Source organism: Bos javanicus, chromosome X, assembly GCF_032452875.1.
Source record: "Bos javanicus breed banteng chromosome X, ARS-OSU_banteng_1.0, whole genome shotgun sequence".
Taxonomy (NCBI): Eukaryota; Metazoa; Chordata; class Mammalia; order Artiodactyla; family Bovidae; genus Bos; species Bos javanicus.
The window spans coordinates 89,410,053-89,422,956 of NC_083897.1; positions in this window are offsets into that span (position 1 = coordinate 89,410,053).

Below are 12,904 nucleotides of genomic sequence, written 5' to 3' on the forward strand. Positions count from 1 at the left end.
CAGATAGCCGGGCCACGCCCTCCGAGTGAGACGACCAATCACTGAGGGGTGATTCAAGAGCCCGCCCTAAGCTACGCCTACAAACTGCGAGAGAACTAGGTTCTGCCGGCCCTGATTCCGAGAAGGGGCCACGCCCTCAGAGACAGAGGCAAATCAATGAGAGGTAATTTGATTAAGGCACGCCTTCTCTTCGCAAATTATCCCTCCGCAAGATATTAAGCCGCGCCTTGGGTCCTCTGCGCCTGCGTACTGATGGCCTTTCTGCGCGCGCGGAACGTCTCCACGCTACGCTTCTACCTGCGGAAGCGCGCCCCCTCTAGGCCAATCTTCGTAATGCTGCTGCTGCTAAGTCGCTTCAGTCGTGTCCGACTGTATGCGACCCCATAGACGGCAGCCCACCAGGCTCCCCCGTCCCTGGGATTCTCCAGGCAAGAACACTGGAGTGGGTTGCCGTTTCTTTCGTAATATTTGTTGCCTAAACCGTGCTGCCACCTTGATCTAGCGTTGCCTCCTCAGCCAAAGCCATAGCCTTGAGGCCTTGTTTTGTCAGTAAGTCGTGTTCGATTCTTTTGCGACCCTATGGACTGTAGCCTGCCAGGCTCCTCTGTCCATGAGATTTTCCACACAAGAATACTGGAGTGGGTTTCCATTTCCTTCTCCAGGCATCTTCCCGACCCAGGGATCGAACCAAAGCCTCCTACATTGGCAGGCAGATTCTTTACCACTGAGCCACAAGGGAAGCCCTAGCCTTGAGGCCTAGGCAGCTGTAATACATTGCCTGGAGGTGCACACCAGAAACCTCACCCTTTTGGTACCTAAAGTCCAGCTGCCCAGGTGGTCTTCCTAGAAGCCCTCCACCTACTCTATGTCATTTAGAGCGGTTGTTGTATTTGGTTGTTGTGCTACCCAGTAGGTGCTTAGTAAATCCTTGACAGATGGATGAATGAGTGGAATGATGGAAATGAGAACTGGTCCCTTCTGTGGATGACTTCTGGAATCATAAAGACCTGGGTTTGAAGATGGGCAAGGGACTTCCCCTCTCTGAGCCTCAGTTTTCCTGGCCTGTCAAATGGGGGGTCATAATACCTGTCTGGAAGGGTTATTATGAAGATTAGCACTATTATGAATAGTGCTGGCAGGTTGTTTGGCATACAATAATCTCTCCAAAATTTAATTGAGTCACTCCTTTGTGAACTGATTTAACAAAAATTTTTGAGCTCCTCTGTGTGCTAGATATATGCAAGCTGGCTTGCACACAGCAGAGTCTCACCCAGATCTTCAGATGCACAGTCAGCTCACAAAACACCCGGACCTGCAGCCCTTCTTTTATCCCTCCCAACATCCCAAGATCATGCCCGTCAGTTGGACCACTGGGAACTTCACTGGGCTCCTGTTTGCTTTGCACCTTCCTGTACTGGCACCATTATTTCCCAAGTTGGCTTGGGAAACACCCACATCCCTCTATGCTCACAAACATTATCCACATGATAAAGATGACAGTTCTTTCCTAAATTAATTTTTAAAAAATCAATACATTACCAATAAAAACTGCAAAATGGAACTTGCAGACCTGTTGTTTCTATGGTGCCTTAAATATGCAAGAATATCTAATTTTATAAAAGAAGAAGAAAGAGAAGGGTACCGTCTTAACCAAATTCAAAATGTCTGACAAAGTTCTAGTAATTAAAACATTGTAATATGGGAGTAGGAATAGAAAAACTAGATCAATGTATTATGGGAATTAGTAAATGACAAAAGTGATACTTCAAGTCACTGGGAGATGGACTATTTACTAAAATGGTCTGCGGAGAATGTCTTCTGGGGAAGAGGGATTAGATTCCTAATTTACTCAATTCAGAAAAATTAATTCTAAATTGGCTAAAGACTTAACCATTAAAAAAGAATACCACCTATCACACTTTTCTGGTTGTCCAGTGGCTAAGACTTTATGCTTCCACTGTAGAGGGCCCAGGTTCGATCCCTGGGTGGGGAACTAAGAGCCCACATGCTGCGTGCTGTGGCCAAACACAAAACACCTGTAAGAAACATCAGAAAAAAATATGTTTGGAGAATATGTTTAAGTCTTTGGCAAAAAAAGAAGGCCTTCTTAAACAGGATACAAAAAGCAAAGCTATAAAGGAAATAATAAACAACATCTATCAATCATTCTTGGCACTTTATCTGTATTAATTCATTTTAATTCTCAAAACAGACTTCTGAAGAGGCTTCCATTACTCATCCTACAGATTAGGAAATCAAGGTACAGCAAAGTTAAGTCACTTGCCCTAGGTCACCTCAGTTTATAAAACCTGCTGTGGAACCCAGGCACTTTTTATCACCTTGCTCCACCATTTCTCCAGTTTTACCCATCAAAATATAAAACTATAATCTGATGAAAGATGCTATAAACAAGTTAAAAGACTTGCAGCAGACTGAGAGAAAAAAACTACAGCATTAAACCCAAAGATTAGCTATCCTGTCACATACCCCAATTCTACAAACACCAGCCTTATACACACATCCCAAATATCTCCATGACAAGTGCGTCCCCATCACATACCCTGCATCCATCCTCCATCTGTCTGTCTCTTTTAATCTCTTGCTCACAAGTCACAACTTTTTCAACACTGCTCTCTCAGTCTTTGTCTCTGTCTCTCTCTGGAAGCTGGGGTTTCATTGCAATGCAACTGAAGAGTAGGGTAAATGGGAGATATGGAGAGAGAAGAGAGGGCGGTTGGGTGGTGAAGTTGGGGATATTTATAAAGAGATGTTGGTGGTGATTGAGGATGGCATGGGGTGATGTTGGGGGTCTATTACAGGACAGTTGCTACACAACTAAAGAATCACATCTTCAGGAGAAATGGGGCTACTAGAGGACAGTATAGGAGTGTAGGTAGGAGCTACTGGAGGGTAAATTGGGAGTACTTTTGGGGAGGGTGGTTGGAAAATGGTTTGAGATGCAGTCGGAGGGAGTATCAAAAGTTAGTGTTTAGTCTTTTGTAGTTTAAGGAATTTTTCATAGAACTGTTAATTGTCATAAGATAGTGTGGTGGGCTAATGGCCCCCCAAAAGATATCCATGTCCTAATCCCTGGAATTTATAAATGTTACCTTATATGGCAAAGAGCGGGGAATTGCAAATGTGGTTAAATTAAGGATTTTGAGATCGGGAGATTGCCCTGGATTATTTGAATGGAACTTAATTGTAACCCCATGTCCTTATACTAGGAAACCAGAGAAAGATTTGACAAACCGTAACGGAGAAGAAATGGCAACCCACTCCAGTGTTCTTGCCTGGAGAATCCCAGGGACGGGGGTGCCTGGTGGGAGGCCGTCTATGGGGTCGCACAGAGTCAGACACGACTGAAGCGACTTAGCAGCAGCAGCAAAGGAGAAGACAACGTGACCACAGAGGCAGAGATTGTAGTGATATGGCCATGAGCCAAGGAATGCCAGCAGCCACAAGGAGCTGAAAGAGGCAACATGTTCTTCCCTAGAGCCTCCAGGGAGCGTATGGCCCTTGCTCACGCCTTGATTTTGCCCAGTGAAACGGATTTTGAACTTATGACTCAGAACTGTGAAAGAGTAGAATTCTTATATTTTTAAGCCATCAAATTTGTGTTGATTAGTTACAGAAGTCACATAAAGTAGATTTTGGTACCTGGATATGAGATGCTGCTGTGTCTTAATCTGCCTGGGCTGTCGTAATAGAATACACAGACTGGGTGTATTAAACAATAGAAGTTTATTTTCTCATAGTCCTGGAGGCTAGAAGTCCAAGATCAATGGGCCATCTGGGCTGATTCCTGATGAAAGTGGTCTTCCTAACTTGCAGATGACTGCTTTTTGCTGTGTCCTCCCATGCTCTTTCCTTTGTGCATGTGCACTCTTGGTATCTCTTCCTCTTCTCATAAGGACACCAGTTCTATTGGATAAGGATCCTATCCTTATGACCCCATTTAACCTTAATCATCTCCTTGAAGGCCCTATTTCCAAATATAATTATATTGGGGGTTAGGGATTCAACCAATTAATTGGGGTGGTGGGTAGGGTAGACATAAGTCCATAATATGTTATAACAAGTACCTGAAAATATTGAACTGGCTTTGGAATTAGTGAGCAGAGGCTGGAAGAATTTTGAAGTATGTGATAGAAAAATCCTAGATTGTCTTGAATAAACTGTTGGTAGAAATATGAATGTTAAAAGCCCTGCTGATGAAGGCTCAGAAGGAAGTGAGGAGCACAGTAGGGAAAACATACACTGTCTTAGAGAAAACATATATATATCATCATAAACAGAATGCTCGTAGAAATATTAATGTTAAAGGTGCTGCTGGTGAGGGCTCAGAAGGACACAAGGAACATGTTATTGGAAACTAGAGGAAAGAAAGTCCTTATTATATAAAGGCAGAAAACTTAGCTGAATTGTGTCCTACAGTTGTATGGAAAGCAGAGCTTGTAAGTGATGTATATTTAGCTGAGGAGATTTCCAAGGAAAATGTTGAAGGTACTACCTGGTTTCTTCTTGCTGCTTGTGGTGAAATGTAAAAGGAAAGGGATAAATTGAGGGAAGAACTATTAAGCAAAATGGACCCAGGATTTGATAATTTGGAAAATTCTCAGGCTGTCCAGATTGCAAAAGACACAAAATTTAAGAGATGAACTGTCTGAAAAGTATGCTCTAGAGAGAAAGCTAAGGGTGTGGCAGGACAGCCTTTTGCTAGTACCAAGGAGATGTTGTGTGACTCATAGATCCCCTCAACCGTCTCAGAAGTCAGGAATAGAGATGGGATTATCCGTGAAAAATTTGAGGAGGACCTTCTTGTCTAATGAGCTCCTGTGGTGGCTCAGACGGTAAAGAATCTGCCTGCTAATGCAGGAGATGTGGGTTCTATCCCCTGGAGAAGGGAATGACAACCCACTCCAGTATTCTTGCCTGGGAAATCCCATGGACAGAGGAGTCTGTTGGGCTACAGTCCATGGGGTTTCAAAGAGTCAGACACGACTGAGCAACTGACACTTTCTCCACTTTTCTTGTCTAATGATGTGAATCTCTCCACCTCCCATGGGAGACCCAAAAGATTTTTCAGAATGTTATGCAGACAGAAACACTGCCTAATGGGCTTGAAAAAATAACAGATACAGGATGAAATGAAGGAATGATGTCGGACTCTCAAAATTTTACTGCAAGGATACAGGCTAAAACTACTTAGCTGCAAACATGTGTACCCTTCAAGGGAAAGGAAGAATGACTCTGACAGCACAGCCTTGAGCCCACACGCGAAGCCTCAAGCCACAGAGACTTCTTCTCAGGCCTTGCAACTAAATGAAACTTGCCCTGCTGGATTTCACAAGTACTTGGAACCAGTCACACCCTTTTTTTTCCTTCTGTTTTCTCCTTTTTGGAATAAGAATATCTATAACTCTTATCCTATGCCTGTCCCACCATTGTGCTTTGGGAACAGATAACTTGTTCTCTACTTCCACAAGTCCAAAGATGGAGAGGAATTTTGCCTCAGAGTGGATCATACCCAGAGTCTCACTCATATCGGATTTAGATTATTTCAATGATGAGATGTGAAATTTCTGAGCTGATGATATTAAACTCAGATTTTGAACTTGATTTGATGCTGTGATGGGTTGAAATTCTGGGAGTACTGGGATTAGATATGTTTTTTTCTCATAGAGTGAATATGTATCTTTGGAGGCAAAGGGGTGTACTGTTGTAGGCTGATTGATGTCCTCACCAAAAGATACGCACATCCTAACCCCTGTAACCTTTGAATTTACCTTAAATGAGAAAAAAGAAGAAAAGAAAAAGACCAAGGACTCTGCAGTTTGCAGATGTGATTAAGGCAAGAATTCTGAGATGGAGAGATTATCTTGGATTGTCCAAGCGACTCTAATTGTAACCATAGTGTCCTCCTAAGAGGGAGGCAGAGGCAGATTTGACAGAAAAGAAGGCAATGTGACCATCAAGCAGAGATTGTACTGAAATGGCCACAAGCCAAAAAAGGCTGATATTCATCAAAAGAGGAAGCAGCAACAAGCAGATTCTCCCTTGGATCCTCTGAGGAGAGCATGACCCTGCTGGCACCTTAATTTTGGTCTTCTGCCTCTCAGAACTGAAGGAACCAATTATTTTAAATTTTTTACATTTTAAACCACCAAATTTGTGGTGATTCATCACAGTAGCCACAGGAAGCTTAGGTGTAGATTTGAGGGTTGTCAGAGGGACTCAAGGGTATGCTTGAAGCTTATTGAGGGCATTTTGAGGGTATAATGAGGGCATTAGAAAATGTTTGGGTGCAATTGGAGCCATCAAAGGGAAGATTGAGGTGGTGTTGAAGGAGTCACCGGAGGATGACTCCCAGAGGTTTCGAGGCATAGTTGGGAGTCCCCAGAAGGTGGTTTGGGTGGTACAGTGGAGAATATTGGAAAATGTTTTGGGGGTGTATTACATGTACAGTTGCCCCTTGGTATCCAAGGGGAGATTGGTTCTAGGACACCCCCATGTACAAATACCAAAATCCAAGGATGCACAAGTCCCTTATATAAAATGGCATAACACAATTGGCCCTCCCTATTCCCAGATGTGGGACCAGTGGATATGGAGGCAGACTGTAATTTAAGACAGATATAGCTGTTACTGAAGTGTGGCTTGGAGGTATAGTTTGGGGCTGTAGCTGTGGGACCAAGGCAAGGTAGTTAAGGGGTATTTAGAGGTAGAGTTGGGGGTTCTTGGAAGGGAAATTTGGGAGGTGAGTTTTATAACTGTTGGAGAGTAGTTTGGGATTAGAGTTGGGTATCATTGAAAGGGCAATTTGGGGATGTTCTTGGGAGTTAGAGGGCAGTGTGAGGGTAAAGTAAGGTGTGTAGGAAGATTTGGAAGTGACGATGAGGACCTGGTTGGATAGTTTAGTGATGAGGTTTAAGGTTCAATAGCACGGTTTGGGGATATAGTTGAAGGCTGGTGAGTACAGTCTGGGATGCAGTTTATGGGCCTGTTTTGAGGTCAGGGTGTCAGAGGGATTTTATGCATTATAGTTGTGGATCTAATAATGGTTGATTTGGGGAGCAGGTAAAAGATCATTGGACGGAATACTGTTCTCAGTAATAAAAGAAACAAACTGCTGATACATGCTACAACATGACTGAAGCTCAAAAATATTATACTAAGTGAAAGAAGTCAAATATCAAACATCCATATATTGCGTTTATATGAACTATCCAGAAAGGCAAATCTATAGAGACAGAAACTAGATTAGCAATTGCCTGGGACTGGGAATGTGAAGAGGGATTAAATGTATTTTGGGCATGAGGGGTCTTATGGAGATGATGAAAATGCTGTAAAACTGGATTGTGGTGGTTAGCACACATTTTGGTAAATTTACTAAAATAATTAAATTGCATGCTTAAAATGAGTGACTTTTCAGTTCAGTAGCTCAGTCGTGTCCGACTCTTTGCAACCCCATAGACTACAGCACGGCAGGCTTCCCTGTCCATCACCAACTCCCAGAGCTTGCTCAAACTCATGCCATCGAGGTGGTGATGTCCTCCAACTATCTCATCCTCTGTCATCCGCTTCTCCTCCTGCCTTCAATCTTTCCCAGCATCACGGTCTTTTCCAATGAGTCAGTTCCTCGCATCAGGTGGCCAAAGGATTGGAGTTTCAGCTTCAGCACCAGTCCTTCCAATGAATATTCAGGACTGATTTCCTTTAGGATGGACTGGTTGGATCTCCTTGCAGTCCACGGGACTCTCAAGAGCCTTCTCCAACACCACAGTTCAAAAGCATCAATTCTTCAGCGCTCAGCTTTCGTTATAGTCCAACTCTCACATCCATGCATTACTACTGGAAAAATCATAGCCTTGACTAGACGAACCTTTGTTGGCAAAGTAATGTCTCTGCCTTTTAATATGCTGTCTAGGTTGGTCATAACTTTTCTTCCAAGCAGCAAGTGTCTTTTAATTTTATGGCTGCAGTCACCATATGCAGTGATTTTGGAGACCAAAAAAATAAAGTCTGTCACTGTTTCCATTGTTTCCCCATGAAGTGATGGGACCAGATGCCATGATCTTAGTTTTCTGAATGTTGAGTTTTCAGCCAACTTTTTCACTTTTCTCTTTCACTTTCATCAAGAGGCTCTTTAGTTCTTCTTCACTTTCTGCCATACGGATGCTGATATTTGCATATCTGAGGTTATTGTTATTTCTCCCGGCAATCTTGATTCCAGCTTGTGCTTCATCCAGCCCGGCTTTTCCCATGATGTACTCTGCATATAAGTTAAATAAGCAGGGTGACAATATACAGCCTTGACATACTCTTTGCCCAATTTTGGAACCACTTTGTTGTTCCATGTACAGTTCTAACTATTACTTCCTGACCTGCATACAGATTTCTCTGGTAATCCCATCTCTTTCAGAATTTTCCACAGTTTGTTGTGATCCACACAGTCAAAGGCTTTGGCTTAGCCAATAAAGCAGAAGTAGATGTTTTTCTGGAACTCTCTTGCTTTTTCTTGATCCGACGGATGTTGGCAATTTGATCTCTGGTTCCTCTGCCTTTTCTAAATCCAGCTTGAACACCTGGAAGTTCACAGTTCACATACTGTTGAAGCCTGGCTTGGAGAATTTTGAGCATTACTTTGCTAGAGTGTGAGATGAGGGCAATTGTGCAGTGGTTTGAGCATTCTTTGGCATTGCCTTTCTTTGGGATTGGAATGAAAACTAACCTTTTCCGGTCCTGTGGCCACTGCTGAGTTTTCCAAATTTGCTGGCGTGCTGAGTGCAGCACTTTTCACAGCATCATCTTTCAGGATTTGAAATAGCTCAACTGGAATTCCATCACCTCCACTAGCTTTGTTCATAGTGATGCTTCCTAAGGCCCACTTGACTTCACATTCCAGGATGTCTGGCTCTAGGTGAGTGATCATACCATCATGATTATCTTGGTCATTAGGCTCTTTTTTGTATAGTTCTTCTGAGTATTCTTGCCTCCTCTTCTTAATATCTTATGCTTCTGTTAAGTCCATACCATTTCTGTCCTTTATTGTGCCCATCTTTGCATGAAATGTTCCCTTGGTATCTCTAATTTTCTTGAAGAGCTCTCTAGTCTTTCCCATTCTCTTGTTTTCTTTTATTTCTTTGCATTGATCACTGAGGAAGGCTTTCTTATCTCTCCTTGCTATTCTTTTGAACTCTGCATTCAAATGGGTATATCTTTCCTTTTCTCCTTTACCTTTATCTTCTCTTCTTTTCACAGCTATTTGTAAGGCCTCCCCAGACAGCCATTTTGCTTTTTTGCATTTCTTTTTCTTGGGGATGGTCTTGATCACTGCCTCTTGTACAACGTCATGAACCTCCGTCCATAGTTCTTCAGGCACTCTGTCTATCAGATCTAATCCCTTGAATCTATTTTTCACTTCCATTGTATAATAGTAAGGGATTTGAGCTAGGTCATACCTGGATGGTCCAGTGGTTTTCCCTACTTTCTTCAATTTATGTCTGAATTTGGCAATAAGGAGGTCATGATCTGAGCCATGATCTGACAGAATGTGGTCCACTGGGGAAGGGAATGGCAAACCACTTCAGTATTCTTGCCTTGAGAACCCCATGAACAGTATGAAAAGGCAAAATGATAGGATACTGAAAGAGAAACTCCCCAGGTCAGTAGGTGCCCAATATGCTACTGGAGATCAGTGGAGAAATAACTCCAGAAAGAATGAAGGGATGGAGCCAAAGCAAAAACAATACCCAGCTGTGGATGTGACTGGTGATAGAAGCAAGGTCTGATGCTGTAAAGAGCAATATTGCATAGGAACCTGGAATGTCAGGTCCATGAATCAAGGAAAATTAGAAGTGCTCAAACAAGAGATGGCAAGAGTGAATGTCGACATTCTAGGAATCAGTGAACTGAAATGGACTGGAATGGGTGAATTTAACTCAGATGACCATTATATCTACTACTGTGGGCAGGAATCCCTCAGAAGAAATGGGGTAGCCATCATGGTCAACAAAAGAGTCCGAAATGCAGTACTTGGATGCAATCTCAAAAACAACAGAATGATCTCTATTCATTTCCAAGGCAAACCATTCAATATCACAGTAATCCAAGTCTATGCCCCAACCAGTAAGGCTGAAGAAGCTGAAGTTGAACGGTTCTATGAAGACCTACCAGACCTTTTAGAACTAACACCCAAAAAAGATGTCCTTTTAATTATAGGGGACTGGAATGCAAAAGTAGGAAGTCAAGAAATAACTGGAGTAACAGGCAAATTTGGCCTTGGAATACGAAATGAAGCAGGGCAAAGGCTAATAGAGTTTTGCCAAGAGAACACACTGGTCATAGCAAATACCCTCTTCCAATAATACAAGAGAAGACTCTACACATGGACATCACCAGATGGTCAACATTGAAATCAGATTGATCATATTCTTTGCAGCCAAAGATGGAGAAGTTCTATATAGTCAGCAAAAACAAGACTGGGAGCTGACTGTGGCTCAGATCATGAGCTCCTTATTGCCAAATTCAGACATAAATTGAAGAAAGTAGGGAAAACAACTAGACCCTTCAGGTATGACTTAAATCAAGTTCCTTATGATTATACAGTGAAAGTGAGAAATAGATTTAAGGGCCTAGATCTGATAGATAGAGTGTCTGATGAACTATGGATGGAGGTTCGTGACATTGTACAGGAGACAGGGATCAAGACCATCTCCATGGAAAAGAAATGCAAAAAAGCAAAATGGCTGTCTGAGGAGGCCTTACAAATAGCTGTGAAAAGAAGAGAAGCGAAAAGCAAAGGAGAAAAGGAAAGATATAAGCATCTGAATGCAGAGTTCCAAAGAATAGCAAGGAGAGATAAGAAAGCCTTCCTCAGTGATCAATGCAAAGAAATAGAGGAAAACAACAGAATGGGAAAGACTAGAGATCTCTTCAAGAAAATTAGAGATACCAAGGGAACATTTCATGCAAAGATGGGCACAATAAAGGACAGAAATGGTATGGACTTAACAGAAGCATAAGATATTAAGAAGAGGAGGCAAGAATACTCAGAAGAACTATACAAAAAAGAGCCTAATGACCAAGATAATCATGATGGTATGATCACTCACCTAGAGCCAGACATCCTGGAATGTGAAGTCAAGTGGGCCTTAGGAAGCATCACTATGAACAAAGCTAGTGGAGGTGATGGAATTCCAGTTGAGCTATTTCAAATCCTGAAAGATGATGCTGTGAATGTGCTGCACTCAATATGCCAGCAAATTTGGAAAACTCAGCAGTGGTCACAGGACTGGAAAAGGTCAGTTTTCGTTCCAATCCCAAAGAAAGGCAATGCCAAAGAATGCTCAAACCACTGCACAATTGCCCTCATCTCACACTCTAGCAAAGTAATGCTCAAAATTCTCCAAGCCAGGCTTCAGCAATACATGAACCGTGAACTTCCAGATGTTCAAGCCGGTTTTAGAAAAGGCAGAGGAACCAGAGATCAAATTGCCAACATCCGCTGGATCATCAAAAGAGCAAGAGAGTTCCAGAAAAACATCTATTTCTGCTTTATTGACTACGCCAGAGCCTTTGACTGTGTGGATCACAACAAACTGTGGAAAATTCTGAAAGAGATGGGAATACCAGACCATCTGACTTGCCTCTTGAGAAACCTATATGCAGGTCAGGAAGCAACAGACTGGTTCCAAATAGGAAAAGGAGTACGTCAAGGCTGTATATTGTCACCCTGCTTATTTAACTTATATGCAGAGTACATCATGAGAAACACTGGGCTGGAAGAAGCACAAGCTGGAATCAAGATCACCGGGAGAAATATCAATAACATCAGATATGCAGATGACACCACCCTTATGGCAGAAAGTGAAGAGAAACTAAAAAGCCTCTTGATGAAAGTGAAAGAGGAGAGTGAAAAAGTTGGCTTAAAGCTCAACATTCAGAAAACGAAGATCATGGCATCTTGTCCCATCATTTCATGGGAAATAGATGGGGAGCAGTGGAAACAGTGTCAGACTTTACTTTTGGGGGCTCCAAAATCACTGCAGATGGTGATTGCAGCCATGAAATTAAAAGACGCTTACTCTTTGGAAGAAAAGTTATGACCAACCTAGATAGCAGATTGAAAAGCAGAGACATTACTTTGCCAACAAAGGTCCGTCTAGTCAAGGCTATGGTTTTTCCAGTAGTCATGTATGGATGTGAGAGTTGGACTGTGAAGAAAGCTGAGTGCCGAAGAAATGATTCTTTTGAACTGTGGTGTTGGAGAAGGCTCTTGAGAGTCCCTTGGACTGCAAGGAGATCCAACCAGTCCATTCTGAAGGAGATCAGCCCTGGGTGTTCTTTGGAAGGAATGATGCTAAAGTTGAAACTCCAGTACTTTGGCCACCTCATGCGAAGAGTTGACTCTTTGGAAAAGACTCTGATGCTGGGAGGGATTGGGGGCAGGAGGAGAAGGGGATGACAGAGGATGAGATGGCTGGATGGCATCACTGACTTGATGGACGTGGCTGGATGGCATCACTGACTTGATGGACGTGAGTCTGAGTGAACTCCAGGAGATGGTGATGGACAGGGAGGCCTGGTATGCTGCGATTCATGGGGTCGCAAAGAATTGGACACGACTGAGCGACTGAACTAAACTGAACTGATCTGAGCCACAGTCAGCTCCCAGTCTTGTTTATGCTGACTGTATAGAGCTTCTCCATCTTTGGCTGCAAGAATATGATCAATCTGATTTCAGTATTGACCATCTGGTGATGTCCATGTGTAGAGTCTTCTCTTGTGTTGTTGGAAAATTGTGTTTTTTATGACCAGTGCGGTCTGTTCGCAGAACTCTATTAGCTTTTGCCCTGCTTCATTCTGTACTCCAAGGCCACATTTGCCTGTTACTCCAGGT